Source organism: Pinus tabuliformis, chromosome 2_1, assembly GCF_031772625.1.
Source record: "Pinus tabuliformis cultivar Carrire ecotype Pingquan chromosome 2_1, CPIR1, whole genome shotgun sequence".
Classification (NCBI taxonomy): domain Eukaryota; kingdom Viridiplantae; phylum Streptophyta; class Pinopsida; order Pinales; family Pinaceae; genus Pinus; species Pinus tabuliformis.
Window position 1 is genome coordinate 531,594,442 of NC_142299.1, and position 11,948 is coordinate 531,606,389.

The window sequence follows — 11,948 nt, forward strand, 5'->3', positions numbered from 1 at the left end:
TATATCTATATATATATATATATATATATATATATATATATATATATATATATATATATATATATAGTTAAAAACTATATAATATAAATAATAATTATATATAATATATAATAATATTTAAATAAAAACAATTCAAATTCCACCTTGGAACCAACTAGGCAATTTCACCTTCACACAACCAAACTGGAGAATCTGGAGGTGACACTTGTCACAACCCATTGGACAAAAACTAAAGAAGATTCCCCTTGCTGATTGGACTATTGACTGGACTGACATGTCATCATTTTGTCCCATTCTACAACTTTTTTAGTTATTTAGGAAAAGGAACAACATGCCTTTTCTCTCTCATCCGAACTCCATTTTTGGTGAAATGAAGCGCGTTACGATAATTTTGACGAGATGAACGCAATCATATAGTTTTCAAACCAATCTAAGAATTTTTATTTTTCAGCTAAATACTGAGCACCTGATCACCATCTTAAATATGGATCCTTTAAATAGGATACATTCCATATGTAAACCATGGGTTAATACCATGGGTTATCAATACCATGACCATTTTTTTATTGTATTTTTATAGGGTTATTTTTATCTTATTTTGACCTAGTTAAAATGCTTACATTACATTAACCTTTTTATTTATTTTTATTTTTATTTTTATGCAATTTGACCTAGTCTACTACATTGGTTGGAGAGCACCTCTATGAATCATCCCAATAAAGGAAATGGATTTATTGGTGGTGGACCTTAAGTTGAAAAAATAATGACTTATTTTACTAACCAACTTAAAAGTGGAAAGGATGGAGATGGAGATAGCCATAAGGAACTCATGAATACAGAGAGAATAGCCCATTGGCTAGGTCAGATTTTGAATTTATCTTCAAGGGGTAAGTAATGAGACACCCCCAATGCACATTATAAGAGGATATGGAGTTTAAGGGGAAGTAATAGTGCATCTAGCACAACTCAATCCCAAATGAGGTAATCCCCATATGACCCATATTACATCTAACTAACTATTAGAGATATAGAGATTTGAATTGTGATAATATTTTTGTGAATAACAATAATAGTTTCTTGATGAATGCAGATCTGGGCCTTGCCAATACCATGGGAAATGATATTTGCAATATCTGGTACTCCAAAATTCATGGCTTTTGAATTATATGATAAAGAGGATAATCAACTTGTGGATGCTTGTTCTTTTGGCATGTTCTTTTTGTATATGGCTGAGTGTTGTAGCATTGCTCAAATTTATAAGAAGGTGAGTTTTGATATAACACCCATTGCATATTTAAGAAATGAGACAGTTTGTGAAATGTGTATGACAATAACCTTGGTGAAGCTCTTTTAGTGTAGTTCTTTTGATAGATCCATTTGAAGGAATACAAGCGAGTCCTTACTTGTGACTAGGGTATTTGATTGAAAGACATGGGTTTTAGCCTATTTATTTTTGAAATGTGCTCAATTAATTTAAAGTTAATGTATGAAAAAACAATTTTACAAATAATAATAATGAAGACAAGGAAGTACTAAAAAATGTCAAGATTATTTGGATCTCTAATAGTTATTTCAATATGCAACAAAATTTTAGATTTCATTGGCAATTTATTTCATTGCTAAATTTTTCAATGAGGGCATTGTATATCTTCTTAACAATATGGTCTCTTACAAAGTTTTCATTGCTTCAATTTTAAGAAAACAAAAATCATGCAAATGATAAAGCTAGGTTATTTTCTATAATGCAATCTAACTTAATATTATACATATGGATTTGAAATGTGAACCCATTGAATCAAGGCATATTCCAAGCTTGAAATTAGACATGTAGGAGACCAAGCTTCTTTGGCCACTTGCAATGAAACATTTGATAAAGACTTTTTACTTTGGCTAAATTGCTTCAAAGTAGTTTAGCACTCTTGCAAATTTGGTGGTGCAAAGATTCAAACATTAATTTTAATGAAAGAGTAAGCATATAAGGCCATACAATGGTCATAAAATTTAGTGGATTTCAAATCCATCATTCATATATATATATCATAATTTTTATGTTGTCTTTTTAAAGGCAATTGATGGTTAATATTATTTACTTAGAAGTGCTATATATGTTATTGTAATGAGGTCACACGAAACTATATAATATTTTGCCTTTCTCAATGCAAATATTTATATATTTATACAAGTATGTATTTTTTGGAATTTGAATACATAGCTACTTAGCATTGGAATTTATAATGACATTGAGAACTCATTTATAGATAGATGGCATCCGTAATTCTATGATTCATACTAAAAGCATTGTTGCAATTTACATTCCACAATTACATGATACCTACTAAAAGAGATGTCATAGCTTGCATTCCTTTGCATTAACAATGATGCAGCTCGCTAATTAGATAAAAATTCACGAATTTGAACACATTGCAAGCCTCAGTAATCTTTTCAAATCAATTACAAATATTTCTATTTATTAATAAATTTGGTTATGACATTACTCATACAACCAAAGTACATCTATTACGTATATTAAATGTAGAAGGATCAACTTCACTACCATGTATATATTCAAAACAGATTGAGCTATCACACTTGCAAATTTGCAAGTATAAATTTTAACTAAACTAAGTTAATAAAAGTAAATATTTCATATACTAAATAGTGAATTAAATAGATCTAATGTCTACCTCTTCCACACATGTGATAGTTGATCTTAAGAGTATTCCATGGATTGATGGTTGGAAAAACTTGTGGCAAGCATCTTAGGAGAGAGATATATGATGTCAACATCAAAAGCATTGACAATAAACCCATTAATTTATTTTTTAGCACAAAAAGGGTATTTTTAGCCCTTTTTTTCCCATATAGAGGCATGCTTGTTTCTTGGCAATGCCATTAATTGTTTAATCAACTTTCTCTCTCCATTTAGAAATTTTGAATTGGCTAGCCCAGTGGCCACATAAAAACTCATTTTGAACTTATGCACATCCCCCATTATTGTCGACAATAATTGCATCACTCCACAACCATCTAATGGATTCAAAACTAGGGTTGAGCAAACAATTTATAGAGAGTTAGTCAATCTTCTATTCAATAGTATACTAGAATGAAAGGCCTAGTAGAGGAAATGAGAACCATTCTAGTTATAAGGCGATATAAAAGGGAAGAGGTTCATTCAAGGTGTATCCCATTAACATATCTTGTGGAAAGTACAAAAGTATGGATACATTTATGTCTTCCAAGTAATTACAATGTAAGAGGCCTTCATATAGATCAAAATTAATGGCTTAAATGCAATGAGTAGATGACTTGAATGACTCAAATGGTGTTTCGTAAAACACCTCAATCCCTTCATTTGTAATTTTCCAACCACCATATATTGTAATCCATTACTTGTTAAGGAGAGGACATCCACCTTCCCTTGATCCTTTACTATGATCTTGGAACTGAGGCATTGTGAGATCACCCCTTCTCTTGTATCCATGTTATAAGGGTTCCTTCTTTCTATGAGGTGTATTAGTAAGCCATTCAATAGACCATATTAGAGTTTCTCTTTGTCTAACTTAAAATTATTGAGCATGATCAAAGGCCTGGACGAATAATACCATGTTGTAAAAAATGAGATACAAGGTGGGTACCAATTGAACTCTCCTTAGCTCATTGATATCATGATAAAAGGTAGAGTCCCTAATAATAACTACATAATGCTACTATATGTCATTGCGGAAAGTGATTCCTAGATAAAAATTTAAACCTTTAACCTCATTATTAGTGGCATGACCCAATCCTCAAATCAATTTTACTTTATTATTTCCTTTAACACTTTGTGTTATCCTCCTACACTTGAAATCCTGCACACTTCTCAATAACCTTAAAATATGAAGTTACACCACATATTTTGATTACATGAAAGGTTTTTTATTTGTTTTCCATTGATTTGACTAAATACCTAGATTTAGGTCTCAAGAGGATAATACATCCACTCCATCCAAGATCATGATGTCCACACCCACCAATACATCAAAGTTATACCATGTTTTGTATTAGAAAATCTTATACATCACAATACGGGTAGGAAAAAATATAAAACACATGGTTCTAAGGAGATATTTACAAATGGCATTTTTTCCAACCCATAAAGATTGAACAATGTATTTCACATCAATGTTAATGGTTTTGTATCCCTACCTTCCTTGGTTTTCTTATTCTAGGTGCTCTTCCAATAGACCATATTGATGTGGCACCTCAAAAAGGTAACTATAGAACCCATTTGGATTTCCATTATGAATTAAAAAACCTCACATATGATTCCAAACACTTTTTGATAGCTTCACTCTAACCATCAATTGAATGGTGGTAAGCTCTAATTACAAAATCATTCTTGTGAGAAATTGCTAGTGAAAGTGGGGTCATGGTTTGACACACCATACCATGGAGTTTAAAGATATTATCCATGAAGAATTGAGTTACCATGGATGATTTAAAGGGGTGTTAGATAACACAGAATGCCCATATTTAGAAAGGTGATCAACCACAACCATGATGAAAGATTTATTGCCATATTTAGGTAACCCCAAAAGGAAGTCCATGGAATGTGAGTCCTTACACCTAATGAAATAGGTGAAGCTTGTAGTTCACTTGGAGTTTTGATTTTTTTCCCATGTGTCATTGGTAAAGGTCACATTCTTCCACAAAATTGTGGATTTTCTTCTTCATGCCTTCCTAGAAAAATGAGTGTTTTATCCTTTCCTATTTTTTATGAAATTTGAAATGACATGATATTGGAGAAGCATGGAGTTTAGATAACATTGTTGATTTAACGTTGGATTAGTTGGTAAAATACAAATAATATCTATAGTGAAGCTCTTCAGTGTGTTAAGTGTAGCCCTAATATGCATGATGCACCATTTAAAGTTGTTAAATCAAGCGAGTAAACTTGGCATTGAGAAACCATTATTTGTAGATATCATTCAACAAGTTAGTTAATATGAAGGAGAGTGAAAAGAGGGATATTTCCTTTTCATATTTTTGATAGAAAAATTTTGGTACCACAGTTTCCTTTCGCTTTTTACATTTTATCTCGTAGTCATATTTGAGTATTTTGGTGGCCCATTTTTTTATGCTAGGGGGTTGAAACCCTTTACTCCATGAAGTATTTTAGGCTACAATCATCAATTTTAATCTAGAAACATTGATCAAGTAGGTATGGGTGTCATATATCCATAACGTGAAAATAGGCATCATTTATTTTTCAAAAGTGGATTTTCCCAAGTGATTTTCATAGAGTTATTTGTTAGTAAAACCAAAATATTGTCCCTCTTGCATCACCACTGATGCAGGAGCATCCAGCTCAGCAATTTCATTAATTCTATTTAACTGAGGGGGTCTTGTGTTCTCAAGGAAGTTGGATTCCTATGTATAAAATCAATATAATTATTAATGTTTTGAGTGATTTGGAATAGAAACTAATTAAATATTGAGAGGATTTTGTAAATGTTCTCGAATGTTGGAGAACATGAGAGAATTATGACAGACGAGAGTTCATAGGGATTGATAGGTTTGGAAATTAATTGTAAAAGCTTAGATTAGGAATTAGTTGATGATTTTGTGGATTATAGAGGATCCCTAGAGATAAAGAAGAGATTTAGTATTTTTTTGAGAAGGTTATCGTTCTAAACTAAGAAATGGGTTACAGAACCTTTGTATAAATGTAAGCCTAAAAGGCATAGAAGAGAGTTAGTTAGTTAGTTAGATATTTGGAGTTCACCGATCAGATAACGTTTGACTATAAGCCTACGGGCAAGAAAGAAAAAGGCCACTAATTAGAAAATCAGGCCAGAGAGAGAGAGACTCATTATGTAATTATTTGTTATATATACACAAAGATTTTAATTCTAAATTATGCAAGTGTGGATTGAGTAATTGAATTATAAATTGTGTGTGGATTAGAATAAATTTGCATAACATAGGTTTGCAGGTGTGCAAAACCAGAGACGAAGTGCAGAGAGGAGTGTTATGGGCTTGCACACAGATAGTATTGGAGAAAACCTTTATTGTTACATCGAAGGTATAACTGCAAGGTTTCCTAAAACCTAAGGATTTACGAAGGAAATGTAAAGGTGCGAAGGAGTGAAATAACGGAGCTAAAGATCGGGATCAGAACAATTGAAGACCGTAAGGCGAGAATAATTACACAGACAAAGAAGCAAGAAGACTATTACACAATGAGATGCAGAAGAATGTAGCAGTGAAGCACAATCATTGGATCAATCAAATCAACGAACAAGAGTGAGGGAGATAGACAACTAGGATTAAGTCGCGCAAAATAAAGTCAAGAAGTGAATGGATCAGATTAAAACCATGTGTTAGTAGAAGGATGGAGCGGTCTTCGCAAGTGGTAAGCAGTATCTTGTGTGCCCTAAAAGCTGTAAATGGTATTCCTCAATTCTGCGTGATTAACCTTTGCTGATGTCACGTAGCACGAGAAAACCACTTTTCTTGTGTGTTCTCAGTTTGATATTGGTTGTGCAAGAATTCACGTGAGATTTCACGATAGTCGTTGGATCATGCGGGATTGATCGACGATGGAGATCATCCAAGCTAATTGGAGAGTGGGTGATGTGATAGCCATTGGATCGGATGCGATAGATCGACGGTGGAGATTTGGGGCGTAGAAAAGTCAAGTGTTGAAATAAATACGTCAGCTATGTGACACACGGTTGACGGTGATTGTTCAGGTTTGTTGTGAATCGGAAAATAAGAAGATCTGCGGGTATAATATAATTAAGATGTGATTTATTAGCTTCCGCTTAAACATTTAATTAAATAGAATCAAACCTTGGGTTATGGAAGGTTTTACTAAACAAGAATATTAAAATTCATGGGACATGTATACGACATGCATTTTATATGCATACTGTGGGTATGTGCGGCTTAGGCTGCATCAACCACTACAACTATGCCTTTGCCAAAATAAAATCCTTATTAAAATTAGGTAGATTGAGTACTAGGGTGGTACACATAAAAATATTGAAATCCTAGAAGACCCAATCACTACTTCATTCCAATTGAAAGCATTTTTTAAGCAAGGTCGTGAGGAGTGCTACAATATTACCATAGTTCTTAGCAAACTTTCTATAGTAACCATTGATATCATAAAACCCCTTAAAATTTTAAGAGTTTTAGGATCTGGCCAATTCTTTATTGTTTCAACTTTCTTTTGATCCACACGTACACCATCATGACTAACAACATGACCTAAATATTTCACTTCAGAGACGTCGAAGGAACATAACAAAGTTACCAACTTAACATGAACTAAATTAAGTTTTCGTATTTTAGAGGTCGCAACAAATCATGATTTTCATGTTGATTTTAAGAACTGTTAATGCAACATCAACCTTTTGTTGGAGCATATTTTTGCACTTTAAATTTTGTTATGTACTAAATATGAACATTCTTTTTAAATGTTAGTGATTTTAATGTCAATTTTGGAAATTGTTGATGCAACATCAACTCCCTTTTTTGGGTAATTATTTTTTACTATTTAGATTTTCTTATGCATTAAGTATGGATAAATTATTTTAAATGTTGGTTATTACGTCATAAGGCGTTCCCCTCTAAAAAGAACTTTCCTCTTGTCCACTTTTCATCCTCGCGCCCTGTTAGATTATATGTTAGATGATTGGAAAGTGTTTAGTCGTTGGATCATAGAAAGGTAGTTGGGAAAGAAGAGTTATTAAACCCTAACCCATCACTCCCAACGATTTCGACTTCGTGTCTTCAATTCAGGCAACGAGGCTCACAGGCGGCCTATGAGTAAACAGTCTTCCATCCCTCCCTCCCCAATAATTTTGACTTCACGTCTTGGATTCAGGAAACGAGGCTCAGAGGCGGCATACGAGTAAACAGTCTTCCATTCCCCCCGAACAGTTTGACTTCGCGTCGTCGATTGCAGGTAGTAGGGGATAGGTAAACCCTTTCCACAATAGTAGTATTTTTGCCTTAGGCAGTAGGGGTGAAGTAAACCCTTTCCACAATAATAGTTTTTCTACCTTAGGCAATAAGGGGCCAGGTAAACCCTTGCCACAATAGTAGTTTTTCTGCCTCAGGCAGCAGGGGGCCAGGTAAACCCTTGACACAACAATAGTTTTTCTGCCTCGCTACATCAGTATCACCAAATTCAGAAGAGGAGGAGACTCTTCATGGCTGCAATGGACCATATTTCTCGTAAAGTGAGCAAAGATTGGAAATCTGCATTCGTTTGTCCTATGTCGAGACTCGAGACACAATAGAATTGCATTATATTCAATTTATAGTGAATATTAAGCTTGTAGATTTGGTGTTTCTGATCAGTGGGAGCCTTTTGAATTGAAGAAAAATTTCACCCTATTTGGACCAAGGATAACATAGCTGTTGTCAGGGGCTTTTTCTTTTGGAGGACTTTTTTTTGTGTTAGGGTTTAACTGTCAAATTATTTTCTTTGTATCAGGGTTTGTATAGCTCTTTTCAGGGGATTTTTCTTTCGGAGGACTGGTTTTGTGTCGAACCTATAAATTTTGTAAAAATTCAAGAATTTGGAGTAGTGCATCTGAAGATAACATTGGCTTTAGCCAACAAATATATTAACACAAACATCTCTGCTTTACCAACGAAAATAGAACCATTGACACAACTCGCTTAGATTCAAAGTGCATCTCCTTTTTTTCTTCAGAAAAACTCTGAGGTGTACTTGTTCAAGCTTTGTTTATTCATATTTGAAATCTTGTGTCTTCTTATTACTTTTGGTTGCATTTTCAGGGCTCTGTAAGCTTAAGTGAGCTTATTTGGTGGCCAACAAGATCTAGCGGCTATATTGCAAACTCTCACCTGATCACTCACAGTGCCATTGAAATTTGATTAACTGTAGCATTGAGGCTTCTCCAGTAATTGAACGCATGAAAGTTCGGTTTTATAATATATTACATACTGAATGAAAAAATATGTCATCTATCTCTGAGAATAATACCAGCCTAAATTTTCTTTGTTCTTTTCTTGAATTTTCCTTCTCCTTATAGTTATTCTCAAAGTTGTGCTTCAAGGGAACTCGATTTTTATATTGAGTTATTAATCTATTGTTTTTGTCAAATATTTGTGTGTTATGATTTCAAAGAACACTAAATCGCATGAAGTAGGGATGTCTAGATTCAACTGCAGATTTTATAAAAGGGTTACTGCAATAGTAAATATTGCTATGCAAGTATTTAAGAATCTGGTAGACTGGTATATTAGGAGAGCTCTTCCTGAGGTGATTTATCATTTCTTCTACCCAGAGATGAGATGCATCCTCATCCATGGTTTGCAATGATTGTCCAATATTTCTATCCCATCCTGCTATTGCCTCCTTCTCATTATGTTGCATCCCTCAATTTTCCCATCCATGGTGGTACTTGAGATTGATAGGTTTTTACAAACTTATATCTGTTCTCTGCCATTGCAAACCTTGCATTACATCAAGATCAATGATGTGCGCACTATTTTCACCTTGGAATACTTGTTGGATTGCCTGATTTCAAGTGAAATGAGAAAACTTCACAAATGGTTTGATACCATTATATACTTGTCAAGACAATCAATTTAAAGGATGGATCTCTTTAAATGACCACTAATTTTGGTAATCAATAATTGAAATTGATACCCAAAGCCAAGCTCTCTGTGCTAAATCGATCATTAGAGAGTTAAGCATGTTTATGTTCATTGATGGCCATGGAATTTGGAATTGGATTCATTCTAAACAACTAAAATATTAAATTAAGAATGTTGATTCTTATTGATGAATGACGGCCAAACCATAGATTAACTTAGTGTCTTGGAAGCATAAGTCCAAGATCTCAAGCTGGAGAGAAGGCTTCCATTGAACCTAAAAATACATATGTTACACAGTCCTAGTTAATGATGGATTGTCCTTACATTGTGATCTGTGCCATCTAAGTCTCCTTGCTCCCTCTTTTGAAGCATATTTTTTAGTCCTACAAAAAAACTCAAACTACATGGATGTAGGTTGAATCCGTTTCCCCTTTACCAGACTCATGGAAATATAATCTAGTGAGGAATGAAGGAATGAACTCCCTCAACTACGAACATTACTAAATCCAAATAAAAATACTTGAACGTGTTGAAAGACTACCAAGACATCGCAATTGGCTTGTGCAAGGGTGAACTTCAGAATTTAATCATCCTAATCATCCCAATCATCCCAACTCGGAATTCAATGAATTGTTTTGTCCAAAACTTTCTGCCAGTTAAATCAATAATTGAATTTAGAAAGTAGTAAAAACCTGCCACATTAGACAAGATACTACATTATATATCTCTAGATTAACAATATACTTGAATCCTCTGTATCTGACCATTTTTGTTTCTGCCACTGAGTTGTTTATATTAGCATATTTTCTGCTAACATTTCGCGTATAGTTGTTGTGTATTAAGTCTAGTCTAAACAATACACAACATTGTACGGAGACTGCATCCACAATCCAAACTTGCCTTTGGTTGAACTGTCAAAATAGACCAACCATACCATATATTGTAATCGAAACTACATATTTCATATTTTCAGTAAACCATTACTCTATTTTTTTCTAACAATTGGAAAAGTCTATTAGTTCTACAAACTCTGATACAGAATTAGCATTACAAATCAATTTTGGAAGTGCCATTACACTTCATAGAAATTTCAACAATGATAAAACAAAACTAGCATATATCCATCTTAACCCCAACACTATTAAGCAGAGAGGGATTAAGGTGCTTAGAAGATCTAGGGTTAAGATTGCTTGTTTTTTTACAACTTTACACTGACATCTCTCTCACCCAACCTGTAAAGCATCTGCTATTTTTACAGCATTACACCAACATCTCTCCCAACCCACCTGTAAAGCACCTCACTTCTGTCAATGCATTAATGCATTTCAAAATATCACTAGCTAGGCAGTTCAGACAAACTAAGGAAATCATAAGAATTCCACAGGCATCTCTCCCACCCACGCTGTAAATTACCTCACTTCACCAACATCTCTCTCACTTGGGCTAGCAAAGCACCTCACTGTTATCAATATAATAATGCATTTCAAAATATGACTAGCCAGGCAGTTCAGACAAAATAAAAACCATAAGAAAACCACAGACATCTCTCCCAGCCCATGCTTAAAGTACCTCACTTCACCGACATTTCTCCCACCTGAGCTGTAAAGCACCTCACTTCTCTTGACTCATTAATGCATTTCAAAACATCCCTAAGACAGTTCAAACAAAATAAGGAAACCATAAGGATTAAACAGACATCTCTCCCACCCAAGCTATAAACCACCTGTCTTTTCTCAGTGCAATAATGCATTTCAAAATGTCACTTGCCAGGAAGTTCAAACAAAATAAGGAAATTGTACAGATAAGGAAACAAACCCTAGAAATCTTAGTGCCATAATGCATTTCATAGAGGCTGTAAAGCACCTAGTTTTTCTCAGTGCAATAATTCATTTCAATGTGTCTCTAGCCAGGCAGTTCAAACAAAATTAGGAAATTGTACAGATAAGGAAACAAACACTAGGAATCTTGATGCAGTAAGGCATTTCAAAATATCACTAGCCAAGTGATGAGAGGAAATAAGGAAACCAAAGGAATATTGCACTGTAAATGCATGTGGTGTAGCCACTACATAGATATTTCAACATAACTGTTTATAGCATACAATTCTAATATCTAAAAGATATAAAAATCCATTACCTATCCATGGTAAGTAACCTTGGTATTGCACAGAAAAGATCTATTAAATCAAGAACACTACAATGTATGATAAGTAAGCTTGAATTTAATGGGCACACCTAATTCATTGCTCTTAGCAGTCTAATGGGGTGTAAAATTCTCAGAATTCTAATAAAAATTATGTAGCTTATCAACTTTTTCTCTTATACTTT